The following is a 23,160-nucleotide window of genomic DNA, read 5'->3' on the forward strand; positions in this document are numbered from 1 at the left end:
GGAGCTGTTGTTTTTCTCTCCTTTAAATAGGACAATTTCCCCCTAATCACAGAGGCTAATTCTTCCTTTGAAAAGCACAGTATCCACTGAATTTAGTGGGAGGATTAATGAGCATTCAATAAATCCATAGAGAATAAACCTAGCAGAAGTCATTCTGGAACAGGATCAGTTTTAGCTGAGGAGGTCGTTGGGATGAAGGCTGGCAGAGGAGTACTCTGGGAGGTAATTGCCATGAAATTGCCCCATTTCTACCCCCATCCTGGGCATAGGTGTTTGGCCACTACTGGAGGTCAAGCCATGCCACACTGGTGATCTCGTTTGGTGTGAGCTTCCTCAGAAATGTACTTCTCCTCTTGCAGAGTAACATGAAAAGGCCTGGACCCCACTGTGCCTGTGTGGCCTTCAGCCCCAGGGACCACTGACCCCAGAGGAGGATTGAGTGGGACCTTGCCTGGTCTGGGAGGCTGCTCAGAGGGCACAGTGGGTTGAGGCTTCTCCTGGGGTCTGAACACAGCCACATGTAACTTCTTCCCACTGCCTTGATCTTCACGCTCCTAAGTTGTGTGAGTTTGACTTTCTGTTAAATTAAACTCAGGCCTGCGATCTGTTTTAGATTCACATACATGTATTTGAGCTACAGCCAGCCTAGGGAATCCAGCTGGGATGAGAAACCTGCCATGCCTCCATAGTGCTACAGACTTCAGACACGGCCTTGGGCACAGCTGAGCCCCCCCTGGCTCTGCTCTCCCATTAAGTTTTGCCATTTTGCTGTTGCTGTTGCTCTGAATGTTGCTCATTATATTTTACCAGCAGGTTGCCAGCCACAGAGCCCCATGCCTGGACATGGGCAGATGTCCCACAGCTGTGTGGCTGGCTGAGAATTCCCACTTTGCTTTGAAGGAAATGAGCTTGTTCCACCCCTCGGTTTTCATCCCCTGCTATACAGAGCACAGACCCTCTGCTTTGGTTCAGGGCTGTGGCCACCATCTATTTCTGCCTCTTCATGTGCTATAGATTGTACCCAGAGGTTCCTGTCACTACCCAGGAGGGGGTTTTGCTGCATCTGCCCCTAAGCATTGCCAGATCCCAGCAAGGAGGCACTTGAGGATTTACCTTTAGAGTCCTGCAGTGTTTTGCAATGTGCCGGTGTTGGAGCAGTATAATTATTTCCAAGTTGGTGCACTGTTTGTTTTGCACAGGGAAGTTTGGTGTTTTTCAGCAGCTGAGGTGTGAGTGCCATTAAAATCCCACTGGGCACTGCCAGGCAAAGGCAGCTCATGGAAAGGCAATGAGTGGCATGCACCCACACCACGGAGACACCACTGTCACAGGCAGCCAGCACCCAACTGTCCCCTCCCAGCCCAGGGCCTGAGAAGACCCAACACCAGAAATGAGCATGTTTTTATCTGGAGGAGAGCCAAAGCCTGGCCCCTGTGAGAGGCTGGACTACCCAGACCCTCTGCAGCAGGCGAGGGCTCTCATCCTGCCTGTGCTGTGTCAAACCCCATGGGAACCCATTTGCCTTGGAGTCCACACTGCTCAACAGCTATTGCAGGTCTACCTTCGGGCACAGAGATTTTCAATACTGACTTTCTAAAATCCTGTGTCATCAAACCCAGACAAACTATCCCGAGCCCAGGAAATGTGTATGGGGAGCCTCTGTGAGCCATACAGATGTGGAGCTGCACCAGCATCCCACACGTTGGTGATGGGGTGGCACCTGCCTGTGTCAGGCTGCCATAGGTGTCCTGTGCCTCATCCCAGTCCACTCCAAAAGCTATGACCCCACAGATGTCCATCTAACCATGAAATTTTAACTTTTTGTCTCCCATCCCACTTCTGCACACCAAGAGGCAACTCCCCTAATGCTCTGCATCCTCAGCATCACAACAAACCCTGTGCTGCAGGATGGGGTGCCTGCTGCACATCTGGCTTTGTAGGAAGTGTTCAAAAACGTGTAGATGTGGGAACTGGGGACATGGTACTCTCAGGCACACGGTGTGACTCTTGGGGATGGTCCTGTACAGGGCTGGGGGTTGGACTCCGTGATCCTTGTGTGTCCCTTCCAACTCAGCATGTTCTGTGATTCTGTGGTGGTTTAGTGGTGGACCTGGCAGTGTTAGGTTAATGGTCTCTGTGATCATCTCTAATGATCTTAAAGGTCTTTTCCAACATTAATGAGTCTATAATTCATCCTGCTGCTCAGCTGTTGGGACTGAGAGCCCAGGAAGCAGCCCTGCAAATCTGCCAAATTTGTGTCATCGTGGAAGTTTTAATTGCCTGTCCTTCTGAAGTCTCAGGGGAAAAATTCAGAATGATGTTTTGGAGAACTTCTTCCATTCTAGTGGCTACCAAATGTTTTGAAGCCCTTTGTGGCTTGGCTTCCCTACAGAAACAGACTTCTGTGAGTTTAGATAACTGCTGCTGGGGTGTAGATGTAGATGGAAATGGACTCTGCCGACCATGAATATTTGAAAATGAACCAATACAAAACAAAACAGAAAAGATTTTCTGCCAAAGCTGTGATTACTGTGAGTAGTAACAAGGGAACTGCAAGAACTTGTATTCAAAACACAAAGTTTGGGGGGCAGAGATAAAACTCTGCCTCCTCACACAGCAAGCACACTGACCTGTCTTCTGGGCCAGCTTGGTCTACAAGGCACCAAACCCAGTGTTGTTCCTTCATAGATCTACTCTAGGAATAAAAAGTGGGAGAAAGATTTGAGCCAATGAGATCATTTGGGTTGGGAAGTATAACAGGATTTGACTAAACATTAATTTGATTAGGAAAAGTGTTTCTTTCAACTGCTGTCACCATACTTCTGATCTAGAATTTTCTTTTGAGATGTGCAATATATATGGTGCCAAAAACTTTTTTTAATTTTGAGAGACATATTTATGAAGACTTCAGTACGTCAGGATGCAAAACTATATCCTTTTTACAAATATGTATTGCAAAATATCTGTTCACTGATGTTAAAATATCTACAATGTAAATATTTGCTAATTTAAAGATAACTTTACATTAAATAACTAAACAAGGCCCATGACAGGCTGTGTGAGTCACTAGTGCAGATAAATGCTGTATTGATTGCCGATGCAAAGGTCCACACTGTAGGCTGATTTTATTTATCAGAATACACGCACCACTCCAAAACTGGCAATACTCCTACCCACAAAGTATTTAAAGGATATTCAAAATAAAATCCCCCTCTGCAAGTATAAAACTCTGTCAAAGACTTCAGACTCCTCAAGTACACTTGATGTTCCAGTGATGGAAAATATGGGCTCCAGACTTTTTTTTTTGTCCTGGCAAGCAAATGCGACATCTCTGGTTGAGGTCCCTGGATCAATCCCGCCTCCCCACAGAGCCAGGCACACGCAGCAGGGCAGCTCTTGCACTTGGTGTTTGGACAGGTCCAGCTCAGCCAGGATCCACCGCTTTCTGTGCTCACTTCTCACAGATACTCTAATCCAAAGCTGTGTGTGTTGACCAGATGGGTGCACATGAGGGGCCAGGTGTCTGACTCTCATCAGCCTAGGTAAGTGGGAAAAATACAAGGAGTTGGTATTACCTATCTAAAAGTCCCTGTGGATAATTAATTGCTGCTTCTTTGTGAAAAACACCATCATTGGTCTCATTCCTTTGGTCCTGCTTCCCTTCTGTTGATTGCCTAACTCCTCACTCTGAGGGAGAGCCTGGGGTGAGGACAGGCTTGCTCCACAGCCAGGGCCACCACATAAACCTGGTCCCAGGGATGGACCATCTCAGGGCAAAGCCACTCTCCTTCCACAAGAACCCCCTGAAGAGCCTGTCCCCGTGGACAAAGCAGCTGTGGGACAGCTCACAGGACATTTGGGGGAGGCAAGGGGGTTATGTTGGTCTGTAATTCACCAAGGGAGTAAGGCTGCTTAACAGCTTCCCACGAATTAAAAAACAGGACAAAGCCATTTCTGGCAGAGGGTTTGCCACAGGGTTTGCCCCAGGAAGGAGCAACAGGAAAAGTGGATGGGAAATCGTGTTCCTGGCTTCTTATGGCCTTGGGAAGAAAAGGCTGAGATGTAGCATGTGGAGGCAACTGGAAAGAAAAGTCAGAGAAACTGGGGAAAAACACTGGTACCTGAGTGAGTGTGTTTGCAGGAAGGAGAAAAAGAAATGTGAGCAGTGCAGCTGGCCAGGGGGAAAAACCCCCTCAGAACAGCACATTGACCTGCAGGCCAGGGGACACTGCAGGGCACAGCGGGTGAGCGAGAGGCTGGAGGGTCAGGGTGGCCAAACAACGAGGCTTGACTTGGGGGTTTAGATGTGAGCAGCCTCCACTCGGGGCTTGTTGGTGCTTGCGTGCTCTCGGCGTCTGAAAAGGAGCAGCTTTGCTAATGAGCAGATGTTTTCTTCGTGTGGCTGTTACGACATCCGCTGGGGTTCCTGCCGGAGATGTGTAACCAGTCCCTCCCCACCCACGCGCCAGCTTCGACTGCAAGCTGTAATACACAGTTGTGCAAAAGCCTTTGCTTCGTGCTGCTCCTGACAGCCCAAGGTATGCACGGAAACTGGAGCTTTAAAAACAAAAATAAGCCTGCTGCCGCTGCGGCAATCTGCCTTACCCAGAAACTCAGGTCTGGGGTTTCAAAGTGCCAGCCTCCTGTGCCGCTGGCTTTGCAGTTACCTGGCTCTGGAGCTGCTTAGTAACCTCACCCTAGTTCATACCTGAGTTGAGAAGAGGACACACAGGGTGCTGGAGCTGCAGTCCCATCTCTCTCCTCCAAACTGGCCAGTGTTCAGCATCACACTCCAGCCTGCTCTGCTGTGGGGGTGCAGAGGGTGTGAAAAACCACCAGGTTAATGTAGAGTAACAACTAAAATGTTACTTGCTTCAGCCACAAGCACTTGCTGCTTTCCTCAGTGCTGTAACGAAATATCAAAAACTTTTCAGAAGAAACCCCCAGCCACCTGCATGCATCCAATCAATGCAGTGATCAGTCAAAACCAGTGGCAGAGATGTACAAAGGAGGTTGTTCATGCTGTGTCCAGCTATAAAGTAAAAAACCCAACCCTGTGAGTTTTAGATAGCGCAGACCATAATTGCTGGCTTAATTAAAGCATAACTGAGGCATAAGTTCAATCTCTTCCATTTTTCTGGAAAAGTCTCATATGGTTTATCATTTATCACCTGAGAATTAATATCTCGCATAGACACCAAAGAAGGTGGAACAATAAGTATCTCTTTGGTGCTAAAAACATTTTCATGAAAATGGAATTAAATAATAACAACAAGTGCTTCTTTGTTTTTCCTAGTTGATTAGCTGGCTTTTTAAGAAAGATTCTTTTTCTTTACTAACCTTATCTTATTTGAATATGCAGTCATGTGCTTCTCATCTTTCCCTGTTTGATCAGTATTTCTGAACCTCCCTAATTGCTGCCATCATTTGTGCCTGAGCAGGGATGGGTGAGGAGGAAAATTCTGCTTTGATTTAGGCAGATGTGTTTGCATATTGCCTAGGTTACCCATTTGCATGGAAAGGAAAAAGATCACAACTGTGGCACTCTCTGTCTTTCCTGGCTGAACCATGGCCTGTGGAAAACATTAAGATGTTAAATGCTGAAGAAATCATCAATAAATCAGAACACTGCCCTGTTTGAGCAGTTTACCCTGGAGAATCTGAAGCTGCATTATTCTCGGAATACCGCTGTGAGGTCTGCATGTGTCTCACGGTTGGGTAAACTCAGCACAGAGTGTTCAAGGGATTCACTGGAGGTCTCACAGCAAAGTAATGGCAGAATCACCACGTCCCCTTTCTTTACCAAACTGGCCTGTCATCTTTCATTTGAAAGAAAATGGGAAAATCCTTGTGTCTCCCTTCCCTGCACTGCAGTGAGGAAACAGAGCGTTTTCAAGGTTTTGAATGAGGAGGCGCCCGGCTTTGTGGTTGGGAAGAGGTGACAGCAGTGCCAGCAGGCTGAAGGTGAGCCCTCTGGGGCCAGCGCTGCAGGAGACAGGACACAACTGGCACTATCCAGGGACCTGTGGTACCCCAAGGGCTACCAGTGGCCACGCACCTTTTCTTCTAGTCCAGCACTGCAAGGGCACATGGAAACTGGCCCTTGTGTTGCACCCTTGGATCTGCACCCTCCCTCTCTACTTGCAGCTCTGCTGGAGCATGGCGGCCTCAATTTTCTGACTTTCATGGTGTGCCTGCAGGATCCACTTCCCCTTGTGTTTGTCCCATTTGAAGCCTCTGTGGCCACTGGCAGGGGAGAGGGCAGCCTTGGGATGTGGGAGGCGCCAGGAAGGACCAGCAGGTAAGGGTAGAGACAATGCTGGGGCAGCTCTAATCTGTGAAATAACTTCTGCTCTGCACAGAACCTAAACGTCCCCTGGCACAGCTTAAGACCATATCCTCTTGTCTTACTGAGAACTGCCTGGGAGAAGAGACCAACCCCCACCTGGCTACAACCTCCTTTCAGAGAGTTGTAGAGAGTGAGGAGGTCTCCCCTGAGCCTCCTCTTCTCCAAGCTGAAAAGCCTGAGCTCCCTCAGCCTCTCCTCATAGGACTTGTGCTCAAGTCCCTTCACCAGCCTTGTTGCTCTTCTCTGGAGCTGCTCCAGCCCCTCAATGTCCTTCCTGAACTGAGGGGCCCAGAACTGGACACAGCACTCCAGGTGAGGCTTCACCAGTGCTGAGTACAGGGGAAGAATCACCTCCCTGGTTTTGCTTCCACACTGTCCCTGATCCAGCCCAGGATGCCATCGGCCTTCTTGGCCACCTGGGCACACTGCTGGCTCCTGTTCAGCTTCCTGTCAATCCAAACTCCCAGGTCCCTTTCTGCCTGGCTGCTCTCCAGCCACTCTGTCCCCAGCCTGTAGTCATCTTTCTCCTGGTGCCAATTTACGGTTCTCACGCAAAATGTTCAACAAGGATTATCTTTTATGCAAAGCAACAGCATCCTGTTTGCAAAGCTTGCCTTGGCGGGGGTTGCTGTTGGTGTTATTACCTTTTGAGAAGCTAAAGTTCAAATGAGAAACAAACTGATTTGGAACTGGGATGAGGGAGGACCAAGGCTCAGTGAGACGGTGATAAATGGTGGTGGTGAGGGTGCAGAGGGAAGCCATAATCTTCTAGCAAGGTTACAGTCTTGTCTGAAACATTGGGATTAAAAGCATATCAGGTGCACAAATAAAACTGTTGGAATTACATTAATCTTGGTTCAGTAGAGCTGAATCCCTCCCACAGGCTTCAGCAGCACTGATGAATGGCATTAAAGCCTGGATATGTAATGGTACCTGGAAAAGGGCATTCCCAGGTTCAGGCAGGGATCCCAAAGAGTGGTGCTCAGGTAAAGGGGGATGTGCCTGAATCATTTTCCTGCACTCTGTATATAGTAGTGTGTTTTCCCACACAGTTACACTGCCTGTAACGCTTGTGGTTACAGAGGCCCAAAGTGTAGAGCTGTAGCTCTGTTACTTCTTTTTTACAAAGATGCTTAGGTTCTTCTTAACTTTGCTTTAGGAGCCTTTGGAATCAACATTTTGTCAGTAACAACCAAGAAACCTTTATTCCTCTGTTAAAAGTTGAGACTTTCACATAATAACATGATTTGGGTAACTAGAGCTTGAAGAAAAAGGTCAGATAATGTGATACTTTCAATAAAAGCTCAAGATTTGACAAAGCCATATTTAGTGCATTTCCCAGCTGAATGGGGAATTGCCATTATGTATTCAGTTTAAAGAACACTTATATTTATTCCAGGAAAGCTCTAATGCAACCTTTTCCTATTAGCTAAATAAAAGATTAAGTTAATGCTGCCACATATTTTAAAATTTACTGGAATAATTATCATGGGGAAAAAAAAAAGCCAAGACTTTTGAGATGAGTTGCAACGTTGGTAAAACTTTGCTGGGCACCATTCATTAATATTCACAGTAAATTTCACTAATTATAGTCTGGAGCAGCACTTCCTCCTTCCATTTTTTACCTTTTCCATCATTTCACAGAATTTCTGGTGTTTTGGTGTCAGCATGCATGTCTGTCTCCTTGAAAGAAAGGTCAAGAGAAGGAGTTACAGGGCATGTACTGTCCAGAAAGCAAAGGTTTTGAATGGGGATGTCAGCAAGCAAGTGCTGTTGGTCTTCATCATGCTGGGGAGTTGAGATGGGACAGGGCTCCTGTGGAAATCAAGTGTCCTCCCTCCTTTCATGTGGAACAATTGCTTGATGTGGGACACCTGGTATCAGCTTTTATCCTTTCAGCACTTCCACACATGAGCACATAAAAAGAGTGACTACAAATAACATGAATATAAGTTTGAGCAAGGAACTTACCTTTTTTTTCCAGCATGGTCCAGCTCAGATTATGAGAAGATTTTTTTCCTTACTTTCTAATGGATGAAAGGTTCTCTGTCCAAAGCACAGGGTGTGCAGGAGACAGAGGGATTAAAATATTAAAATGACTGAGAAATTGTATTATTTTATTTTTATTTTAGCTAAACCATGTCCTTTGGCCTTGCAAAAGACTTTGCAAGGAGATCTGCAACTCTTTCTTTAATGAAAAGGCTTCCACCACACACTTCCTCTTTTTTTTTGAGAAAAGCAGAGAAATACGTAAAAAAAGGTCAAAAATAAGATGTGCAAATATTACTCAATATTGTAAATGGGACCAAGAACCAATTTGTGGTCAAATTTGTTGTTCCAGGAAGGATATTTTATTCCATTTTCCCTAATTTCACTACCCAAACCCAAGATTTTATTGTTTTTCATACACCCATGCTTGCTTCTTACCAGCAGCACTGACGTATAATGTGATTTCCCATATTCCCGCCACTGTTTATTAAAATGTTTTTAAATTATTGAATCCGGTCCTGCACTGGCCTTTCACCACAGGCTTCACTGCACAGGCACAGTGTGGGATCTGGTTGGGAGCCCTGTTCCTTCCTTTTTGCTTGTTAATTAATCATGTCATGCCACTGATGGGCTTTTGCTGGCCAAAGACTGTTTTCCTGTATTCTGAAAATGCCAAAGAAGTGTTGCTGTAAAGGTCTGGTGTTCGGGTAAGGAGCGATTTCTGGCTCCAGCGAGCATCTAGAGTAGAGTAGCATCTACTGGAAATTAAATGAAATGACAGCTCAGGAATGAAAAGTACAATAAAACCTTGGCAATACAGAGGAGGCGGCTGCTTCTGCTCCTCAGGCACAACCTTTCCACAGCCCATGGGACAGTGGGATCAGATGACCAATCTGGATAAATCCACATAGCTGAGCTGTTTGGCATATTCCTCAGTTAGGTTTTGTCAAGACTCTTAAATGGAAGAGAAGCCTTCACAGAGGACACATCAGTGTCTGGTCCCAGCTGCACACCTATCTCATCCTCTCTCCACAGGTTTGCAGGGACCACTGTCCCAAGAGGATCTATGGGAGGGGAAGGGGTGCTGGGCAGAGCTCCCACACTCCTGCCAGCCAGTCCCTACACTGTTCTACATCTGGCAACCGGCATCCTCCTCTCCTGGGACAAGGTTTTGCTTGAAGATCTTCCACAGGAAAGGAGGAGGCGTTTTCCAGAGTTCAAAAGCAATCCTTCGGATTTTGACCCTGAATTTCTGTGGGAGGTTTTCCCCCCGAGGTGACACACAGCCAGTATCTCTGTCAGCACCACTTTGCGTAGGCAGCTCAAACCTACATCTGGAGCAAGAGAGGGAAGGTTCTCCCATTAAGTGGGTTGCCATTGATTTTCATGTGTTCATAGGTATTAGAGAGGAAAAAGAACTATTAAATCATCTAGTCAGTATAATCAGGGCAGAACTACTCCCTGCTGGACATTTACTGGTGGTTTGTCAACTCTAGTTCAGGAAATTGAGTTGTAGTGTTCGATATAATGGATCCTAAATTTCCACTTAATATCAGTTTTCTTTGGTTTCTGCTTTTATATTAGTGCATTCATGCGCTTTATATTGATTGACTTTTTTTAGTGTAATGAGAACAAAATGCCACTTATCATTTAACTCAAACTAGCAAGCTATCAAGCTAGCTCCTCCCAGGGGAAAATCATAATGGCCAGAGCAGAGAGCCATGTCAATACAGAAGTGTTGGTAAGATAGATAACTTTACAAATGTTTTAATTTATTTCAAAACAATAGTAGAGAGTTACACAGCTGATTATACCATCAGATTCTTCAAAATCACATGAAGTGAAGAAAACAGAGCATTAACCTTTGAGCCAAATCCCCACTTGGTTATGACCACTACACTACGGAGATCTGCTTGAGCAGGACTGAAGGAAGAAGAGTAAACTCATTTTGCTTTCCCTACCCTCAGCTAATAAAACCTGATGTTCCTGTAGTGGGTTATTCATAGATTTCCACGTACCAGCAGACCTAGCATGAGAATAGATGACAGAGGAAGGTTTTGATCTTTATAAATAGGCTGTGGAAAAAGTGCTGTGATTACTGTCATATACCCCTCTAGTACCAGGCTCTTAGAAACATGTTCTGAGTTTTAACACACCAACTGTTTCACAAATGCTGCCAAACTGTTTGCTGCTGGAAGACAGCTCCAGGATTAAACATCTGTAGAGTGAAGATGCAGTGCAGGGTGAAGTGTAATCCAAAACTGCCAGAAAGCAATTAAAATCTTACCATTCTTAGTAACACATCACTGGAATTATTTAGAGCATTAATTCTGAATATTGTGTAGCAGCCTGCCCTATAAATTGGGTGAGAGATGATCAGACTGAAGATGTTTTACTCCTGTCATACATACTGTGTGCCAGACTTAATAACTTTGGGGTAAAGAAATAAGGCAGATGATACAAAATTTTCTCTTTGTAGAATGATGCAGTTGAATTATGAATTCATAGGAAGACATGATGAGGAAAAAGCATCCAGTTCCTTTTTTTCTCTTTCTTGTGTTTTCTACTATTATCTTTACTGTATTGCAGTAAAGGTCTACACCTTCTCCAGAGCATAAAATTACTATCAGGAGTTCAGTTTTCACCCAGTATTTCTCTGAGGTGGTCCAATCCAGCCTGAAAATACAAAACCCTTACGAACACTTCTGACTGTCAAAAGATCTGTTCTCGCTCTCTGCCAAAAAAAAAAAAAAAAAAAAAAGTTAATTACAAATAAATTATTTCAAGACAATCTGAAGTACACTTAGACCAGGCAGACTGCTGTCAGCAATTCTCTGCAGAAGGTGAAGAATCACAAAATTTCCCATGACTTCAGGCTGTTTTCCTGGAAAGGCATCAAGACTGAATGGAGGAGAAGGTGGCTGGGACTTTAGCTAAAGTCACACTCCTTGTTTCCAGAACTAATTATACTGTTTACACGTGGCTGCTCTCCAAGGAAAATAAATCTATCCATGTTTTTTTCGTCCACCTTGACTCATTCTAGAAGCTGCTTTTGATTCATCCTCCACAATCCTATTAACAAAGTCAGAAGGCAGCATAAGGGTAGCCAGGATGAAGGTCCCTGCAGTCCAGTAGCCTGTCTCCAGTGATGGCATGATGGGATCTTACAAGAAATAAGAACCAGCAAGTAACATCCTTCCTCTGATGATCACCCTGAATGAGTGATGAGGCAACTTCTTGAGCCAATACCTTCCGAGCCTCCTGCTGGCCCCACAGTCATTGCATCCTTGGCCCGGGAGTGCTGGGGACATTCTGGTCAGGACCACGTCCACACGCCTTTTCCAGCTCTGGCTCTTACCTGGGTCCTGCCAGTGCTTCCCAGTGGCTTGTAGTGGAAAAATTACTGTGAATGCTTGACCCTCTCTGCTCCCTGCTCCCATGACTTATCACCTCACTTCCCACGTTTCCAGGCAGAAGAGCTTTAGGCCACCAACTTGTCCCTCATAGGGAAGTTTCTGACATGTGATCATGCTTCTTGTCCCTTCTTGACCTTTTCTTTTTCCCTGGTTCTGATAGCAGACTTTTATATTTCTGTTTCTATTTTCTGCAGCTGTTTGAGACCAGAGCTGCATACATACTGAGGAGATCCAGTGCTTACTAACAGAGTAAGCTTATAGTAGCCCCACTGACCTCGTTATTGAGATATGTAACACTTCCTGTTCTTTGTAAAGTGGAGGCACCAGAAACAAAAACAGAAGCAGCAGCTGGAGCTGTGTACCCCACAGTGCCAAGAAACAACCATAACAATCCACCACTGGGCTTCTTCTTAAAATTTTCTTTAAAAGAGGATTTTCTGCTCTCATTCTCCCACTCTTCATCCCCATTCCTGTATAGAAACTTTCTCACATATTTATTCCTCCTTTTGGGTTAGAAACCCTTTTTCTCAAACCCTTCTTTTCTGCTCTAACTCCATTCATACACAGATTTTGTCTCCTGTTCTTGTGGTTATGGGTCTTTCCTTAGCTTACAGATATTTTTCATGTCCTGCCTCAGCTATAGATCGACAAAGGCAAGTGAAACAGGCTCTTCTAACTGCTGCTTAGGATGAGCAAATCATTCTGGGACAGTTCAAGATAATCACTAAAGCTGTGGGCCTGCCACTAATCATGATACCTTTGGCTCAAGCAACTGTCCTGTAGGAACCCTCCTTTTAATCACTCAGTAATAATATTTAGTATTCAACATTTAAATTATTAGATGGTAAATGCAATAGCTCTGATACACACAATCACTCTTCTTATCTGTTATATCCTCTGGTGAAATTATCTTGGAGGACTGAAGACATATCTTGGAAAAATCTATTGAGAAGAAATATATTCCTAAGTTCCAGAGACTGATCTTTTTCCTCTTTAGATGTGGGTTCTCCTGTCTGACTTGCCTTGTATCATAACCACATATCTAATGTTTCTTACTGTGCCAAAGCTTCTTAATCTTTTGCCTTTAGTCAGGCTGGTATGGTAAACACAGCACTTGTTCTACCAGCTGGTCAAATCCTTAGAAAGTGTGTCTGCAGTCATGGATGTGCTTACAATACGTGTACAATTTGCATGTGGCTGTATCTTTGTTCCTGGGGATCTCATACACATAACAAGCACTACTTTTCCAGTGGCAGTAAGATCAGTTTAGGACATGGTGATCCTCTCAAAAGGTGATATTAAATTTTTTACACCCACGAGCAAAACCTAAAGTTGCCGCCCCTGAACATACTCACTTTTAATATTTTTAGTCCCCACCATGTGCAGCCCCGTGGTTTAGGTGCAGTTTCTCCAGTCCTCTTGAACCTGTCCATGAGGAAACTGAACTCTACATCTGATGAGAGATGATCACAGGGTGTCAAGAGCAAGGGCTGATCAGCTGATTTAATAGGAAAAAGAAACCTTGTTTTTAAGATTTGTATCACATGTGATGCTGAGATTAGCTCAGTTGGTTAGAGAATGGTGCCAGTAATGCCAAGGTCAGGGGTTCAACCTCTGAACAGGTGGGATTGGTGATCCTTGTGGGTCCCTTCCAACTCAGAATATTCTGTGAATTCTGTGAGAAATAGCCACTGTTTTCCTAGTGTCCACATTTACCATAGCAAACAAGGTTTGTACTGTGTTCTTGTCCCATGGATGAGCCCTTCTCCACCACCACCTACTGTGCTAGCTCACTGCTTCCTCCAAGGCCAGTTGGCTTCCTACAGGTTTTACAATTTGGGTATTTACTGGCACTTTATGCCCAGGTACAGCAGTGCCCACATGTGTGGTGTGCTCCTGGCAGCGGGACCTGCTGGGACTGAGGCAGGCAAGCTGTCACTTGTGGTCACGCAGGAGGTACAGCTCTCTGCTTATGGACCCAGCTTTATATACATTTCTCCCTTTTCCAGCCACTGGCAGAGAATGTTTGATACTGGGAGAAGTTTGTTGCTTCTGATGCTTGCTTGGTTAAACAGCATTTCTTATCCTGTACAGATGCCCTCCATGAAGCAACCTCCGAGGTGTAAATGCCACAGCTGTGCCTTGCATAAAACACAGATGAAGGCTGGTGGAACATGATAGGGAAAATAAACAGAGATGACTTTCAAGCTAAAAACCTTAACCACCTCAGAAAAATCCAATAAGTTTTTGCTCATTCCTTTTAAGCAACTCAATCCGCTTATTTTAAACCCAGGATTGGTACGGACGGGTCCTGCAGGGCCGTAAATCAGCACAGCTGTCCCTTTGCCAGGGCAAGAAGGATGCCTGCTTCATGTTAAGGACTATTCAAACCATCCTCAGGCTCTGAGAAGCAGCATGGAAGTGCAGGGCTAGCGAGGCACAGTGCTGAAGGTGGATCAGCTGGGTCTCTTCATCCTGTGGAGCAGGAATACACCAGCAGTTGCCTCATCTCTCTGTTCCTGGAGTGACTTCAGGGCTGTTCCAGTGCTGTTCCATAGGTTGTTTAATGCCTCTCCTTGGGCATCTGCTCATTACTCACCCAGTAACTATCCCTTAGTGCTTTCCCTGCAATTATCTTGGGTTCCCAGACCCTGTATGATTGCTCCCATAAACACTTTGCAACCATCTTTCCCCAAAACCAAGCCTTTACTGAGATGGTAGCTAAACTTTTCCTGGGGCTGTGAGAGTTCTCTGATAAGATCCCACATAACGTGCTGGAGAACATTTATCACCCAAGAAATCGAATTAGTGGCAGCTTCACAGCATATAAAATAATTGGGAAAATATGCCAGAGGGTGGCAGGGAATGGTGCTGAGTCACTGGATATTAAGCAATGCAGAACAATGCAAACAAGGATTACAGACTCTTTGGGGATGCCACATCAAGGAACCACTTGGAGGCAAGTGGGAGCCCTCTCCTGACGCACAGGCACAGACATCTGTCACCACAGCCACGCTCTGGCACAGGGCAGGGAGGTAAGAAGAGAGAGGTCCTGAAAGCCAGCGTGGCTAAATGTATCTCAGCTGGGTCTTGTTACTCACCTAGGGAAGGTAAAAGGAAAAGACTAGAAAACTATCTTAAAGCAGAGCTAGAAATGCAGCTGCTTGTTACAACAAAGCCTGATTTTTAAAAGAATTTTTATTGGACTTTCTTAAATAAAGATATATGTCTTTTACTTAGTAAAATTAATATCACCCTGGTGTCCACCAATGTGGAAATCTTTATCTGAATTTTCTAAACTTAGTAATGGACACTTGCTAATTGCTAATTTCTAAACTCCATAATGGATACTTGCAATGGAAAATTGCTAAATTTCAGCTCAAGGATTTAATCACAGTCTCTAGTACACCTTCAGCTACATATTTTGGTTTTTTATATTCTCTTCTGAAATACTAGCAGATTCAGGCACGAACAGAGGGTAGCCTTAGGTGTCTTCATCATAAAACATTAAATGCTAAAGGTATGTGGTAATTAACTTGTGCTTAGAGAACTTCCTATGAAGCTGTTGCATAAATCCAAAACTACAGCAGACAGAATTATTTCAGAGTTTATTTCACTACATAAATGTGCATCACCAGATCCTGACTTTTTACTCCTTTAGTCAGAAATAGCCAGTTTTAGCTAATTGCTACCTGTGGTTTTGGAGTACCATAATGTTACAGATGCTAGAAACAGAAGAGAGTCCTTAGTTGCCACAGAATCCAGATAGTAAAGAGTCTTGGGGGCAAAAAAGAAGATATTCTGAGAAACTGTAAGTGCAAAATCCTTTTTCATTTCTTGCTAAACAGATATGGCAGGGTGTGGAGAAGAGGCAGTGTGTTTGCACCCCAGAGGACGGGAGCTGGCTGTACTCCTCGTGAACCACCATAAATCACCAGGAGCATAGGAAAGAGATGAAAGCTCCTTATAGTCCTCCCTGCAGAGTAGAGACATGGTTGTGTTGTGTTGTATTTTATTTTTTTATTTTATTTTACTTCGGGTTTTGTATTTTATTTTAATATGGGGCCGCAGATTTGTCATCATAAAAACTTGCAGCACTTGAGTAGAGGGGATAAAGCCTATATCTCTTTGGAGTTTCTCTTTGTGCATTTGATAACACAATCTTAGGGATGTCTTTAGGTCTCAAATCCATTCAGGGTTCCAGATGAACTTCATCTCATGATTTCTTCTCATTTTTATATTCCTTTGTGTTTTTTAAATGGAAGCATTTTGCTATTAATTGCTTCCTGACTTTTAAGTGAGTTTACTCAATATACAAAGCCTTTATAGATATTTTCATAAAGTTTGTTTTCTATCTGTGTGAGCCAAAACCAGACAATATGGCAAGTTTGAAAGATAAATCCACACAGGCCTTTCTGAAGAGTAAAAAATATTAATTTCAACTCTTATATTTCAAGATCACCTTAAAAAGAAGAGAGATGAAAGACTGTTTTAGAAAAAAAGGGGGATATTTATATCATATTGGCTTCTATTGATGAGATTACATGGAGAAACATGAATTGTAAAACCATTTAATATGGTAAATATAACTTGCCATTGATGGTTACATTGTGCTCTGTACAGTGTTATATATAGGATTAGGTAAATGTACAACAAGCAGAGTGTAAATTCTTTCCTATTTGATGAAAAGGGCAAGACTGAATGATTTTGTGTCCATTCTCTTGCAGATGTCCCTGCCACGATGGATGTTCCCATTCCTGCTCTGCCATACTTTTTGAGGCAGCAAACCCCAACTACTTGCAGATGGAGGTAGGAAAGCTGTTGGAAAGCTGCTAGAACAGCTTCTTGAAGGAAGTGATGGAAACTTGCTTGGGGACACTGGGACTGAATGTTGTCATGGCAGCACAAGAGGCTCTGAAATCATAAAAAGTAGAGATAAAATGCAGATGCCAGTCCTGAGGATCTACCTGATATACCAGGTTGAATTTGGTTTCCCAGAATTATGGTAAAGATGAAGGAAGCAAAGCATGTGATTTGTCATCACTGATGCCTTCTGCTCTGCTGATAAGGCAGGGGAAGGACTGTCACTTGCTAGTGACAGTGACATTGGGATTGCAGCTTTGGAGAGCCCAGCTGTTCTACTGTGCTACATGCAGGGGATAAAGAGGGGCAAAAAACGATGCAAAACTCAGCAGCCTTAAAAAGGCACAGTGGTCAAGCACCTGGAGCAGGAAATCCAGCCTCTTCGTATTTCAGGTCCATGTCATCAGCCCTTTCAGAAACAAACTGATCTTCCTTCCAAAGGCATGTTTGGGGAGATTTGCCTGTTTTGGCTGCAAAGTTTCTTCAGAATCAGATATCATTAATGGCAGACAGCTGTTGATAATTCCTAACTTTACTACTGGCTGACCTTTATTTATTTATTTGTTGTCATCTATGCCTGTTGCCCCCCTTCAATCCCCAGCATATATTCTCCAGGATGCTCTTCTCCCCTTTCCTTGTAAGCTAGTCCCTTCACCTAATCATCTGAGCAGCCTTTATTCCCATCTGTTACAAATCACTGGCTTTCATATGTTTGGCAGGAGCAAGAGAAATCAGAATTCTTTTTTTTTTTTCTTTTTTTAACAAAGGTTGGAGGAATCTATTTTCCTCCCTGTTACAGGCACTTGCATGTCAAATTCTGGTATTAGAATCCAAATTTGAAACCTTCTCATGCTTTCACTGAACTGCAAGTCTAAAATCTATGGTGTGTCCACCACTGAAACCACAGAATTAATAAGACCTAGGGAACACAACCCCAGTCTGTAAACACTTATGCATTTTGTTCAGATTAAAGTATTTATGTTCAAAGACACATAAACTTATATTAAAATGTTTTAGAAGTGCCTGAGTTGCCAAATCTCACTGTCTTGCAGCTGGACTTAGGTTATTCCACCATTTACTTGTTTTTTGGTATTACCTGAAGTTCTAAATTTCATGAATTTACAAGCTGCCACAGAAATTCACTTTGTCATAGACTGAAAATAAGCAGCAGTTGCATGTACTTTTACCGCCTTTCTACACAAATTTAATTTCACTCCTTTGACTGAAATGTAAAACATCAGGAAGCACAACTTGAAAAAACCCTAAAACCTTATGTCTCTCAAATGTGCTGATGCAAACAAATTAATATGTTTCAAATCTTATACTGATCAGCAAAGTATAGATTGACAAATCATGTTACAAATCAAATTGCTTCCTCCATTTTTTAGCAAAACCAAAAAAAGTCAAATTAGTTGCAGTCCCTCATTCTTTGAGCACAGAAAACACTTTTATCACCAACATACCAACTATTTTCCCATGTGCATTGTGCTCCCCATATGTGTAACTACAAAACAGAACAGAAGGAAACAGGAAAAAAAAATCAGAAAACAAAGACGTATTTCTCCCTTCAAAATATAATCCTAAATGCTGCATCTGTAATAATTAGCAGCCTTTTACACTCAGAAACAACTTTAACATAAATCAGAATGTAACCTGGGGTCCAGGCCTGCAAGCATTAAAGAATATGAGGCTATTCTATGTATATGAGTAATTCCTCCTCAGAATATTTGCAAGATTAAAAACCAGAGTAATGTGATAAAATGGTATGGAAAGAGGTTGTTAGACACCAGTTAGATACCCTTAATGTAGTCTGTTTAGTATTAGTCAAACTCACCAGCTTTATAGAGATTATGAGCCATTTTAACAAAACAAAATTAACCTATCTCGAGCACTTTCAGCTTGGAAGCTTTGCTAAGGAGAAAAAAGTTTAGCTGAATACTCCATTTTGATAAACAATCACTTTATATTCTCCAATATATAGAAAGTAAGCTCTGAACATCCTTATTGATGCGGAGGAAATACATTAATGGCGTATTCTGCACCGTATACACAGAGGTACATTCTTGTTACCTGTACAGAGTGGTCCAGCCCTCCTGCTACTGCAGTTAGCAGTAAAATGCCAGGTACTGCAGGAACCAAACCTTGCCTAAATTGTCACTGAAGCAATAAGGCACCAGTGAGCCATAGACTTAGAGACAGCAGGGTTGCATGCATTGCATCAGCAAGCGATCTGGCCCTAGGTAAGTCTACGGAAGGATAATGTTAATTTTTTTTAATTCAAATACTTTAAAAGGAAATTTTACACACAGACTTCGTTTTCCCTGAGCTTTAAATGGGCAGCAACGTGCAGCAGAGCACTTCCACAGTGCACAAAACTTCAGCGATACTGTAAAAACACGGGCAGTGCCTTTGGAACTCACGCTCCTTTCTGGATGAAAGGACCCTGTTATGTGGAGCTGGAGAATCTGTTGGGTGAGCCTTAGATGGTGGACGTGTTTTTGAAAGCATAAACAGTTTGACAGTAATTTCACTTTAATGTTACATTAGCAGTTTGTGTCCGTTTTGTTACAACCAGACCTTTGAGCCACAGTATATATAAATCATTTTTGGCCAAAAAAAAAAAAAGTCTCTTTACAAAGCCAGAAATGTGTAGCCTATCATACAGCCAAGTCCATCTGCTGCACAGTCCTAAATCCTAAATATATAACTTAATTGGATTGAAATTTTCTCACTTGTACCAGAGGAGTACAAGAACCACTTTACTGAACTTCGATGATCTTCTCTGGTTTAGTCCAAGTCCTGCTTAGGTCAATGGCATACATTTAATGATTCAGGCAGAGCTTAAACAGAACAACTTCAGATCTTAGGAGTCAAACCAGTGTTTTCTAGAAAATTTTCTGATCCAATGAGCTTTCTTCTGAGACAGCTCATCTAAAGCTCATTTCTCAACCGGAGAAATGGTTAATTGCAGAAGGACTAGCCAAGGAACACTGGATTCTCAAATACAGCCTCAGACAGCAGAGAAATCACCACAAAGCAGGGGGAAAAGGCCAAAAAGTGAAATTAAATATCAATACAAACACTCACAAGGTGCTGAACAGAACAGATGTACCACATTCTGTACCACAACCCTTGCTGATCATAACAGTTCATCTGCTCAGGATAGCTACTCTCAAAAGAGGTGAAATAGCAAATTTTGAATTGTCTGATGAAGGCATAACATGTAAGATTTCATCCAACTCTGTCACATGTAACAGAGCAAAGACATCTTCTATTATATGAAGACAGAAAACATCACCAGTATGTGCATGACCAAAAAGGTACCAAGTTCATCAACACACACAAACACCTGAACTTTGACAGGGACAGTAGCAATCAATCACAGCACGTGGCAGACCAGGAAACTCACCCTGGACTAGGCCAACTAATCAAAGTATTGCTGAAGCTGAAAATACTAATGCAACTGTCAAAGATTTAAAGAAATTAAATTCAGTCGTATTAAAGCAATAAAATTCTACCAACATCGTGGTTCTGAGGCGAAGAGATGTCTTAATAACCTAAAAATAGAACTGGCACTGTCTTCTCTGCCCCGAATCATAAATAAAAGTCCTATCATGGTTAATTCAGCCTTTCAGGTTTCCCAGGCAGATGCTGTTCTTTATGGACAGCAAAAATTTCTCTGCAATTTTTGTAAGCATATATTCTGATACCCATTACTGGTCAATTTTTTTTTCTTCACATTGGTGTACTGTGTGAGAAAATTGCCATTTCCTCCTTAAAGGTAACTTGGTATTACCTGAAGGTAATACCTAAAGGACACATATGGACCTTCTACAGCTATTAGCTAGGTAATTATTTAAATAAAAATCCTTTCAGTAAAGGAATTATTTAAGCAATAATATAAGTAAAGTTCATTTTCGACTTGATATTTGCCTAAAAACCCTGAAAGCACTTCAAGATCATTCTTGACCATATGCATGTGAAAACACATACATAAATAAATGCTGCAGGTGTGTGATTTGTCCTGTCTATGCATTAAAATAATGAATTGATTAGCACTGTTACACTACTAAAGTTGACACTGGAATGATGAAGTTTCAGAAAAGTGTGTTCCAATGTCTTCTATAGCATCTAAAGGATCTAACAGTCTCTTTGTAACTAAATTCATGTCAGCTGGATGTGAAGGAAAATACTACCTATTTATAAGACCACTGTGGACTAGTCCTGTTAATACAAGAATACACACCTATACACATGGATAGGTCCATACAGAGGGGAAGTTGTTATCTTCCAACAGAACTAAGACAAAAGTTTACACACTGGTAGGATTATATGGAGACAAAGCTAGCTACAACCCATGTGATTTTCTTACTCTTCTGATATTCTTCTCCTTCTTATTATTCATAGAATTATTATTAGTAGTATGTCCACGTGAGAGAGGTTCACAAGAATGACTGCTTGTGTAGCTGTAAACTGCTTGTGTTGCTTTCTCATGACAAGCTTGAGCCCAAATCTTGCACCCAGGCAGGAGCCTGAAGGAAAGAGAACAAAGTTTCTCAAACCATTCTCCTGCCTGTGTTTTGCCTATAGCTAATAATAGGCTCTATTCTGCCATGTTTGCATTCTCCTGTGTCTGATATCTAGAATTAAAGGGCCCCACTTTTGGCTGCCTGGTAAGACACTATCATAAAAAAATATTAAGACCTTACTAATTAACCTATAAGGAAAGTTCATCTTTTTACTCAGTTACAGATTAACTTCTTAAATAATAAGACCTCTCATCTAAAACAAACTATGCTTTCATTTTAAATTAATTTACACTAGAGACTGATTTCCATTTTCTCTTAGGCTGGGAATGCAACTATTTTCCACTGATGACATAGGCTATATCCCTTGGTTATTGATAATCCTCCAACAATGACTCTAGAGCGTCAGCCAGAAGTCCTACTGATGTATCCTATAGCACACAGCACCAATATTTCATGTGGCATTAAAATGCAGCTGGTAACACCTAAGCTAATTTTCACCTCTGGTAGAAATGTCACAAGCTTGAGTGACACAGACAAATGGCTCTAAATTAATAATTTCATTAGAGATAGCAAAATACAACAACTGAAGCTTAATGCTTAGCTCTTTCATGCTTCTCAGCCACTAGTTTGCAAATACAAATCTATTTACCTCCTAATTCAAGAGAAGCACCCCCCACTCTTTGGGAATCACTTCAGGGACCTGTTTGTCCTCCAAACACTTACCAGGATAGGGATTTCCTAACTAGAATGGTACAAACAGTTTGTCATGTGAATACCTAATCTGTCAGCATCTATCCGTGGTTTGAATTTTTCTTGAAAAAAATACAGCATTCTATAGACTCAAAAGTTCTCTTCTAGTGGGTTAAGATAGACTTGTGATTTTACACAGTGGCTATTTCCTTAATTTAAATACATTTTCTTATTTGAAGACAAAAGCCACACTAAAATATTTCTGCCATAGCAATGCCTGGCTTTGTAACTTCAGAGACCACTGTAAAAATCAGTGGTCCTGCACTGGCATTCCACTTCTTCAACTGGAATTTGAAGCCTGTCTATTGCTAACTATTATATCATCAACACTCTTCACAGATTACAAGTTAGGAACCCAAACTTTGTTGCGTTTTTGGTTTTTTGGTTTTGGTTTGTTTTGTTTGTTTGTTTGTTTGTTTTTTCTTCAGGTATAAATGAGTGCAAATTCCTGGAGCAATATGGTTTAGGCTGGACAGTGATACAAAGTAGACAGTGGAAGCACTACATAAAATTTCCTTTTCAGATTTTCTCATTCTTTTTTCAGATTTTCTTATTCTTGTAATGTCATTGTTCAGTTCACTGGGCCTACAGGAAATTTAAAGCAGCTGCTTTAACTTCTGAGCCTTTAGTCTTTACTGAAGTCAGAATAATGGTACTTTAAAGATATGGTTAAACGTATTCTTATCACACGTCTTTTGGAAAAGTTGCAAGATTTATGAAATATTGCTGAACACTCATTTTTCTCCATAGGCTCATCTGTCCAAAGTCTGAGCAGGCTATTTAAAATTTCAATCACTTCTAACAGAATGGTAGTTGCTGCACCACTGTGATAGAAACATCTGGATTTTATTCCAGAAGCATTCTACAGTTCTGGCTGCTAAACCACTTTTTCTCGTTGAAAACTAGTCTGTGAGGATTTAATTTTATTCACCTGAAAATTCCATTTGTCTGACCTTTTCACTGAAATGCACATGCAGCATCCTTCAAACTGAGGGGAGCTGATATTAAAATAAATCACAGAAGGGAGCGAGTACATCATTGTCACATTAGTGGATGCTTTGAGACCTGTTGAGAACTATTCTCTTTCAAAGGAAAAAATAGAAAATGCAGACAAAATCAAAGCCAAACATAAAGAGTTATACCCTCTGAATAAATTAAGAGCATATAAATACATGTTCTGAAGTAGTCTCCTACACTTTTACAGAAGAAACTCACACAGTATGTCATGCTTGTAATTACAGTGATTTAATACAGTCGATACATC

This window comes from Corapipo altera, unplaced genomic scaffold (assembly GCF_003945725.1).
Source record: "Corapipo altera isolate COAL_440 unplaced genomic scaffold, ASM394572v1 100, whole genome shotgun sequence".
Lineage (NCBI taxonomy): Eukaryota > Metazoa > Chordata > Aves > Passeriformes > Pipridae > Corapipo > Corapipo altera.